Raw genomic sequence first — 9,621 nt, forward strand, 5'->3', positions numbered from 1 at the left:
CTCAGAACTGTGGGGGTAACATTTTCACAGGGTGGGTGTATGGATTAAATGAAATTTCCACAAAACTCAGGAATTGGCATTGGCCCTTTAAAATGTTGGCTCCATCGGGGCGCCTGGGTGGCTTAGTCGGTTAAGCTTCCGACTTTAGCTTAGGTCATGATCTCGCGGTTCGTGGGTTTGAGCCCCACGTCGGGCTCTGTGCTGACTGCCGGCTCAGAGCCTGGAGCCTATTTCAGGGTCTGTGTCTCCCTCTCTCTCTGACCCTCCCCTGCTCACGCTGTCTCTCTCTCTCTGTCTCCTAGAAATAAATTAAAAAAAAAAAAATGTTGGCTCCATCTCCCCACAAGCTGTGCAATTAGTTTATTCACATCGCCATCCACTTTCGCATCATCCTAAGTGGCAATCTTTGTGAAATCTCGGGTTTGGTGTGTGAGTCCTATTTTTTGTTTCCTAATGGACATTACAGCGAATGCATAGCTGTTAACATTTTTAAAGTTCATGTGGGTCAGAAACATTTCCTGTGCCCCCAGGGATATAAATACTCTGCTTAGGACAATGAGTTTCATCGTTATAGCACCTATTGCTTGCTGTTGATGCCAAGGAGGGAAGAGGACCCCATGTCTTCAAGGTGGGGGATGGGGAAGCAAACAGGGTGATATCTGAACATAGCACTGAAGACTGAGCTGTCTGCCGCTGGACATGGGCACCAGGAGAGGGCTTGAGCGAGGCGGGAGGGGAAAAGGGAGGTGCTTTCCAAGAAACGGGAACAAAGGCCAGGATCAGAAGGGGGACCTTAGAACTTTGAGGGATTGCTGCAAAGGCTGCCTGTAAAAAAATGAGCCCGGAGAGATAGATAAGGTGGCTCAGAAAAAGATACAGGAGGACATGCATGCTATCTGAGGAGTTTGGACTTGATCCTGATGGATATAAGGAAACTTGCTGAGAAGTCATGTATTCCCATTTACAGCCTAAGAAGATCTCAGAGAATGTTGAGTGGCTCAGTGCAGAGGCCTCCACAGGCTCTATGCACCAAGGCTGCCTGATAAATCTGTAAAAATAACTCTCAACCTTCCATGTCGTCATTCACTCATTGGTGCTTCCAAAGAATGCAGCCCACATGGTCCTATTAGTTTATTTCAGTGGAAATGAGCACTTTGCTTCTGATATCAGCTTCTACTGCCCAGAAGAGCTATGGCTGCTCAATGGTCATTCACCGGGCGCTGTCTGCAGTTATCTCTTTCTCCGTGCGCCCTCCACAACCAGGGGCAGCAGGCCTGTCAATTTCCCCTTTTCAGTAGTCATCAAATCTTGTCCCTCCTCATATCCTTCCGTCCTTGCAATTCAGGCTTTTTGCATCTCTGGCCTCAGGGCTCTGGAATGGGCTTCACACCAGTCTCCCCCCTGGTCACACCTGTATCCTTAAATGTAGGTATTTACCCAAACCATGAGAGACTCTTGAATTCTGAGAACAAACTGAGGGCAGATGGGGTGGGGGGAGGGGAAGGGAGATGATGGGCGTGGAGGAGAGCACTTGTGGGGATGAGCACTGGGTGTTATATGGAAACCAACTTGACAATAAACTATTAAAGAAAACAAAATAAAAGGTAGGTATCTATAGGGTCCCAAGCAAATCTTTTACTCTTACTAAGTCCCTGTTTCCTCCTCCGTCAAATGGAGATAACGTATTCATACTTCTGCCTCAAAGGGTTGTTGTGAGGATTACGTGATGAGATACTAAATGTACAACATTTTGCTTTACTGCATGGCGCATGGTAGACATTCAATAAAGGTTAGGTATTATTATAGGCCTTTCTCCACCTCCCTTCTGTAATCTATGGCTGCCTAAAATACCAAACTCTGCAAATAAATAAATTGACCTGGTATTAGTCATCAGCCTCTTGGAAGAGTCCGTGGGAGTCTGTCCTCTGAGTGCAGAGATCTTCCATGAACCCTGAGTAGACATGGGCTGGCCAGTAGGCTGATGCCTTTCAGGATGAAAGCGTGGATCTATCATTCTCCCACTCCCAGCTCAACCTTCCAGCAAGGGAGAAATCTGCCTCTTTGACCTCTTGGTTAGCCCCAGCCATAAATTACTAAAGTATATGCTCATTAGCTGTCATGAGCTAATTCTTCCATGTTCTGACTAGCCTTAGAGTGCCGATTACACAGGCAACCGCAGATCCACTGAGTGAGATCCTGGGGTTTGGGAGGGTGGCAGAGAGCAGGAATAAGGCATTATCCTATCAGGGCGTGATGGGGACAGACACCTCTGACATGAAACACTCACATCCAGCAAGAGTAGAAGCTTCTCTTACAGCACTGGATGATGCATGGGCATGGAGTGGGAGTGAGGTGGAAGAAGAGAACAGAGAGAAGTCTCAGATTTCCCAGGCCTCTTTCCTGGCCAGTATTTTAGAACTCCTTTCAAATCAGCAGGTTAATGTAGCACAGCGAGGCCATATCAGGCTGGTCCCAGATTGGTGCTTGGGATTAATGTATCATGAAAGAAATCAAGAAAGTGGCCAGAGACCAGTTAGAAAGTCAGTGGTGGCGGTGGGGATTAATAGTCAGCAGGGATTTCACACCCCTTCAGGGCTTTCAGTCTGCCCTGGGGCTCTTCTTCCCCCTTCCCCATCCCCTCAACTGACCAACAATTTTGTTTGTTTGTTTTTTGTTCTTTCTTTTTTTAAAATTTTAATGTTTTATTTATTTCTGAGAGATAGAGACAGCGTGAGCAGTGGAGGGTCAGAGAGAGAGGGAGACACAGAATCTGAAGCAGGCTCCAGGCTCTGAGCTAGCTGTCAGCACAGAACCCGACGCGGGGCTCGAACCCACAAAGTGTGAGATCATGACCTGAGCCAAAGTCAGACCTCTCACCCTTATCCCTCTCAAGATCTTGGCCCAGAGAGTGACTTTGAGGAGGGAAAGTTATGCAGTGTACCGGGAGCTTAGGAGTTTGGGGAAATGCTAGACTGGGTTTGAATTCTGGATTTGCCACTGACCGTCTATGAGGTATTGGTCAACGCACTTAACCCCTTCGAATCTCAGTTTCCCCAGCTGCAACATGGGGCCATGTTGATACATCCTGAAGATGCAAGGGTAAATGTATTAGTGTTTGCAAAGCACCTGACAGTAGATTCCACTGATGCTTGTTACACTCAAGTTAATTCTGTCTCACTTTTTTTTGTCAAATGAGTCACAGTTTATCTTTTGTTTATAAAGCAAAAATTCAGTTTATTCATGTGTGTGTGACACGGTACACAAGAGGCAAATTGTTTCACATCATAAGTTTCACTTCCAACTCCTTGGAATGTTCATTTCTCGGGCTAAAAGGAGAGACTAGACAAGAGAGGCAGGAAATGTTTGGCAAATGAAATAAGGATGGGGAGGGAGCAGTGCTAACATCATTCTCCCAGGGCTGGGCATAAAGGAACGGCTAGTCACAAGCTGTTTTCTAGAACTGTTAGCTGGAAACAAAGCCACGCCCTTCCTGGGACAGGAGTCACCCTTTAAGTCTTGCTGATTGCAGTACTACAGGGACTTGCCATACTTCTTCTCGAACTCAGACCTAATTTTCAACATGTCCACCTAACTTCAAGAGACCATGATTCTAATCAGAACTTTATTGTGAATCCCCTTGCCCTGCATGGAGTAGTACAATCGGTCAGCAAAACAGACGGTCTTGTTCTGAGTACACTGGACCAGGTTCAGGAAAGCATTTTCCAGGTTTCTCCGTTGACTTCCTTCTTAATGCTCCCCAACGTGTCATAAGGGGTGTAGCCCCTGTATCTGTCAAATACTTTCTGGAGATGACAGCTTCTGCTAGGTCATGATGCTGATCCACTCGGGCACATCTGTTCCTTTCCTTTATTTTATTTTATTTTATTTTATTTTATTTTTTTAGATTTTAGAAAGTATTTTATTTTGAATTGATTACTTAATATTACTGCTATTTTTTTTAATTTTTAACATGTATTTATTTTTGTTTTTGTTTTTTTGTTTTTTTGTTTTTTTTTACAAATAGTTTATTGTCAAATTAGTTTCTACATAACACTCAGTGCTCATTCCCAAAGTGCCCTCGTCCATGCCCATCCCCCCTCCCCCCCACATCCATCAGTCCTCAGTTTTTGTCAGCATTCAAGAGTCTCTCATGGTTTGCCTCACTCCCTTTCCCCCACCATTTCCGCCCTTCTTCTCCCCCTTGTTCCTCCGTCAAGTTCCTCCTAATCCTCCTATACGTGCAAACATATGATATTTGTCCTTCTCTGCCTGACTTATTTCGCTCAGCATAACACCCTCAAGGTCCATCCATGTTGCTACACATGGCCAGATTTCATTCTTTCTCATTGCCATGTAGTATTCCATAGTATAGATAAACCACATCTTCTTGATCCATTCGTCCATTGATGGACACTTAGGCTCTTTCCATGTTTTAGCTATTGTGGAGAGTGCTGCTATGAACATTGGGGTCCATGTGCTCCTATGCATCAGCATTTCTGTATCCCTTGGGTAAATTCCTAGCAGTGCTATTGCTGGGTCATAAGGGAGTTCTATTGTGAGTTTCCTGAGGAACCTCCACACTGTTTTCCAGAGGGGCTGTACCAGTTTACATTCCCACCAACAGTGTAGGAGGGTGCCCGTTTCTCCACATCCTCGCCAGCATCTAGAGTTCTCTGATTTGCTCATTTTAGCCACTCTGACTGGCGTGAGGTGGTATCTCAGTGTGGTTTTGATCTGTATTTCCCTGAGGAGGAGGGATGCTGAGCATCGTTTCATGTGTCTGTTGGCCATCTGGATGTCCTCTTTGGAGAAGTGTCTGTTCATGTCTTCTGCCCATTTCTTCACTGGGTTGTTTGTTTTTCGGGCGTGTAGTTTGGTGAGTTCCTTATAGATTCTGGATATTAACCCTTTATCTGATATGTCATTTGCAACTATCTTTTCCCATTCCGTTGGTTGCCTATTAATTTTCTGGGTTGTTTCCTTTGCTGTGCAGAAGCTTTTAATCTTGATGAGGTCCCAACAGTTTATTTTTGCTCTTGATTCCCTTGCTTTTGGGGATGTGTCAAGTAAGAAGTTACTGCGGTGGAGGCCAAGGAGGTTGTTTCCTGCTTTCTCCTCTTGGGTTTTAATGGTTTCCTGTCTCACGTTCAGGTCCTTTATCCATTTTGAGTTTATTTTTGTGCATGGTGTGAGAAAAGGATCTAGTTTCATTCTTCTGCATGTTGCTGTCCAGTTCTCCCAACACCACCTGTTAAAAAGGCTGTCTTTTTTCCATTGGATATTCTTTCCTGCTTTGTCAAAGATCAGTTGGCTGTATACTTTTGGGTCCACTTCTGAGTTCTCAATTCTGTTCCATTGGTCTATGTGTCTGTTTTTGTGCCAATACCATACTGTCTTGAGGATGACAGCTTTGTAGTAGAGGCTGAAGTCTGGGATGGTGATACCTCCCGTTTTGGTTTTATTTTTCAGGATTACTTTGGCTATTCGGGGTCTTTTGTGGTTCCATACAAATTTTAGGATAGTTTGTTCTAGCTTTGAGAAGAATGCTGGTGCAATTTTGATTGGAATTGCATTGAATGTGTAGAGTGCTTTAGGTAGTAATGACATCTTAACTATATTTATTCTTCCTATCCATGAGCATGGAATGTTTTTCCATTTCTTTGTGTCTTCTTCAATTTCCTTCATAAGTTTTCTATAGTTTTCATCATACAGATCTCTTGTATCCTTGGTTAGGTTTATTCCGAGGTACTTTATGGTTTTTTGTGCAATTGTGAATGGGATCAGTTTCTTGATTTCTCTTTCTGTTGCTTCATTATTGGTGTATAAAAATGCAACCGATTTCTGTACGTTGATTTTGTACCCTGCAACTTGGCTGAATTCTTGGATCAGTTCTAGTAGGCTTCTGGTGGAGTCTGTCGGGTTTTCTATGTAGAGTATCATGTCATCTACGAAGAGTGAAAGTTTGACTTCCTCTTTGCCAATTCTGATGCCTTTGATTTCCTTTTGTTGTCTGATGGCTGATGCTAGGACTTCCAGCACTATGTTAAACAACAGTGGTGGGAGTGGACATCCCTGTACATCTGTTCCTTTCCTATTCACTCCAGGATCATAGAGCTCCTGGGCATCTTGGGCAGTCAGTTCACAGTCAATGACAGAGCCATACTTTACTCTTCTACCTTTTGCAAGGGCAACCATCAGCTTGTGGAAGTCACCAGATGTGTCAGAAATTATGTCCTTCTCCAAATCAGTCTTATACACTTCTTTGTAGACTTTGTTCATTTCTTGAAGCTCTTGGCTGGTCCTTGAGCAGATGATCTCAATAAGGGAGTCCTCATCAGTCCCCAGTGCCTACATGGAGGCTTTCAGCTCAGAAACATCATACTGAGCAGGTGTTTTCAATAGGCTCCAATCATGCTCTCTAGGTGGCCAGACAAGGCTGACTTCAGTGCAAATGCAAGTTCTATTTTGGTCCTTCTCTGGTAGGTGAAGGCAATGTCCTGTCTCTTTTCAGTACTGCAGTTGGTTAAAATGTTGACAATGGTGATCTCACCCATACCTTTGATTTTGATGGCCATTTCAACATTCAGAACATCATGCTCAGCATCAAAATTGGTGTACACTTTGACCGACCCATATGCACTTGGGGGTGTGGAATGATTACTGTCCAAGCTGAGCTTGCAGAGAACTTCATGAACAGCAGAAATTTTGAAAGAAGCTGGGCTGGGCACTGAGAGCTGTGAGTGTCCTCAGTTGTGGAGCCAATAGTTTATTCTTTATCATCTTAATAGGAATGAAGGAGAAAGTGGTTTATGTCAGGACTTTTTGAGGAAGCTTTCTAGTGGGTTGTTGGGCAAGAATAATAATAATGATGATAGACAACATACATGGAACATTCACTGTGTGCACGGCCCTGTTCTAAATTCTTTACATGGACTACCTCATCTACTCACCCAGCAGCTGTGTGAGTTAGGGACTAATGTCATCCTTACCTTGCAGACGAGAAGACGTGCCCACATCCTCTAAAGAGTGTGCCCACCTTTTTATTCCTGCTGAATTATTCCTTTGTCTGTTACAGAGTGGCTTTGGTCTTCTAGTGGTTTTTAAAAAAGAATTTATTAAGGTGAAATTCATATCGCATAAAATTAACCATTTTAAAGTGGACAACTCAGTGGCATTTAGCACATGCATGATGTACAATCCCCACCTCTATCTAGTTCCAGAACATTCCCATCACTTTAAAGTCAAACTGCTTGCCCATTAAGCAGTTTCTTCTTGTTACACCTTCCAACCCCTGGCAACTGCCTATCTATCTTTTTTTTTTAAATAAATACCCCAAATCCATTTTATTATTTGTCACTGGGGGAGATGTCATTTCACAGAAGTAATTATCTAATGCTGCATAACAAGTACCCCAAAACTTACTGGCTTAAAACATGAATGATCACTTCTTATCTCTCAGTGTCTGTGGGAAAGAAATTCAGACAGGGCACCGCAAGGTTGGCTTATCTCTGCTCCATGTCTGGGACTTCGGCTAGAAGTGTCAGAGTCTGGGAGATGGGATGATGCCCCTTCACCACCTATCTGAGTGATGCTGCTTGTTAGCTGAGAGCCCTGCTGGAGAGGTCAGCCAGAATATGCCGTGTCGTGCCTCCACAGGGCTTGGGCTTCCTTTCTATGGATTTTTCCATTCTGAATATTTCATGTGAATGGAATCATACAGTATGTGACTTTTTGTTTATGACTTTTTTCACTTAGTGTCATGTTTTCAATGTTCATCCATACTGTGATATGCATCACTACCTTTTTATGACTGAATAACCCACTGTATGTACATGTCACAAATTGCTTACCTTTTCATCCATTGGTGGAGATTTAGGCTGTTTCTGCCTCTTGGTTATTGTTAGTGAATGCTTGACTGAAATAAGACCTCCTTCTGGTTTGAGGTAGTCAATGAACATGAAATTATAAATAAAACTACTTGGGAAGGACTCCACATTTATAATGTATATGCCACATCAGATTTCCTGTGGATTAAGAAGGAAATAAGATTCATGCTTTCTAAGTATTCACTGTATGCTAGTGTATTCATGTGCACAATTTTGCTTTCTCATTTAATCCTTGCAACAGCCTATGATGTAGATAGCCTGACGCCCATTTTACAGATGTGAAAACTGAGGCAAAAGGAAATTAAGTCTCTTGCTCAAGGCAGATCTGTTAGAAATGTAAAAGCCAGGATTTTAGCCCAGATCGTATGGCTTTAAAGTCCACACACTCTCTTTTAAAGAGTGGAAAAGAAAGTTTAGTTCAAATGCAATGAAAAATAAAAACAAGCTAAAAATTATTCAATTAATTTAAACTGGAGTTTCTTTTGCCTATGTATATTTGAGCCACTGGAACTGAAATAATACATGGCCTTTAGTAAACTGCAACAGAACTTTATTTAATAGAATTTTAGTACCTGTTTAGAGTCACTTGACTCTTTTATCTAAAATCAATTTGGAGAGGCAGTTTTTTCTTCCTCCTTACCCTGACCAGATGCCCAAGGGATTTTCAGAGCTGTCCCTAACCTGGAGCTGAAAATTCTCACTCCAAGTTCTAGAAGTTCTAGATTCTACCAGAGGATACCATGAGTGCTTCTGATTTTAATTCTTCAAGGTGAGAACAGGTAGAAGAGGTCTGGTTACCAAGGATCTCAGTGCGACAGTCCAGCAGTGGGAAGCCAGCTGCTGAGCTCTCAAGTGCAGCTTTACCCCTGGAAGCCAGAGTTGCTGTGACTTCTGCTGGAAATCCAAACATCTTAAGCAAAGTGGTCATGCCAGTCCCAGCCTGAGATGCTGAACAGACCCAGATGTATACAGCAAGTTTTAAACTGTATCCTCTCAATGATCTAGCAATTCTATTTCTGTGAATTTACCCCAGGAAAATTGGTATGGAAACTACAGATTTAACTACAAGGATTTTTTTTTTCTCAGAATTTTTGTAATAACCAAAAATCAGAGATAACCTAAATATTCCATAAGGCAGCATTGGATAAGCCAAATACAATATAGCCATGAAATGTAATACAATTTAGCCATTAAAAGTATGGTAAAGAAAAATTAAGTTTTTGACATAAAAAGTTGTCTTGTTAAGTGAAAACAAGAGTTAAGTCAAAAACATTTGCAAAGCAGTACTGATTGCTAATCTAGCTTCATCTATCTACCCCCAAAGCCTCGAAGTATATTAACAATAGGAGTTCTCAGCTAGGGAGATTATGGAGATTTTTGTATTTTCTCATGTTCTCTAGATTTTTTTTTGTAACTTACATGTTACTTTTGTTTGGTTAAAAAAAATATATATATATTTATTTAAACGAAAATTAAAATGGAGCTAGAATCTCATAGCTTTGTTTGGAGAAAACATAAGATCCCATCACTCTAATAGAGTTTGCTTTCCAGAGGATGAGACCTGTGAGACTGATCAATCTAGAGAGCTGAGAGCAGATGGTATTCTGGCTGTGACAGTCCTTTTCTGAGGACCACTACCTGCTATGGAATCAGGCTCTTGTGGTTGGTATGTCTCTTGAGTAGCTAAAGAGCAGGTATCAGTCATCTCAAGTGAGTGTAGGAAGGATCTAATACC

At 42.4% G+C, this 9,621-nt stretch overlaps 1 pseudogene; it reads right to left on the reverse strand.

Moving 5' to 3' along the window:
* Positions 1–3,238: 3,238 nt before the first annotated feature.
* On the reverse strand, positions 3,239–8,814 carry LOC120234694 (annotated as a pseudogene).
* Between the last annotated feature and the right edge of the window lie 807 nt (positions 8,815–9,621).

This window comes from Hyaena hyaena, unplaced genomic scaffold (assembly GCF_003009895.1).
Source record: "Hyaena hyaena isolate Hyena2069 unplaced genomic scaffold, ASM300989v1 scaffold_114, whole genome shotgun sequence".
Classification (NCBI taxonomy): domain Eukaryota; kingdom Metazoa; phylum Chordata; class Mammalia; order Carnivora; family Hyaenidae; genus Hyaena; species Hyaena hyaena.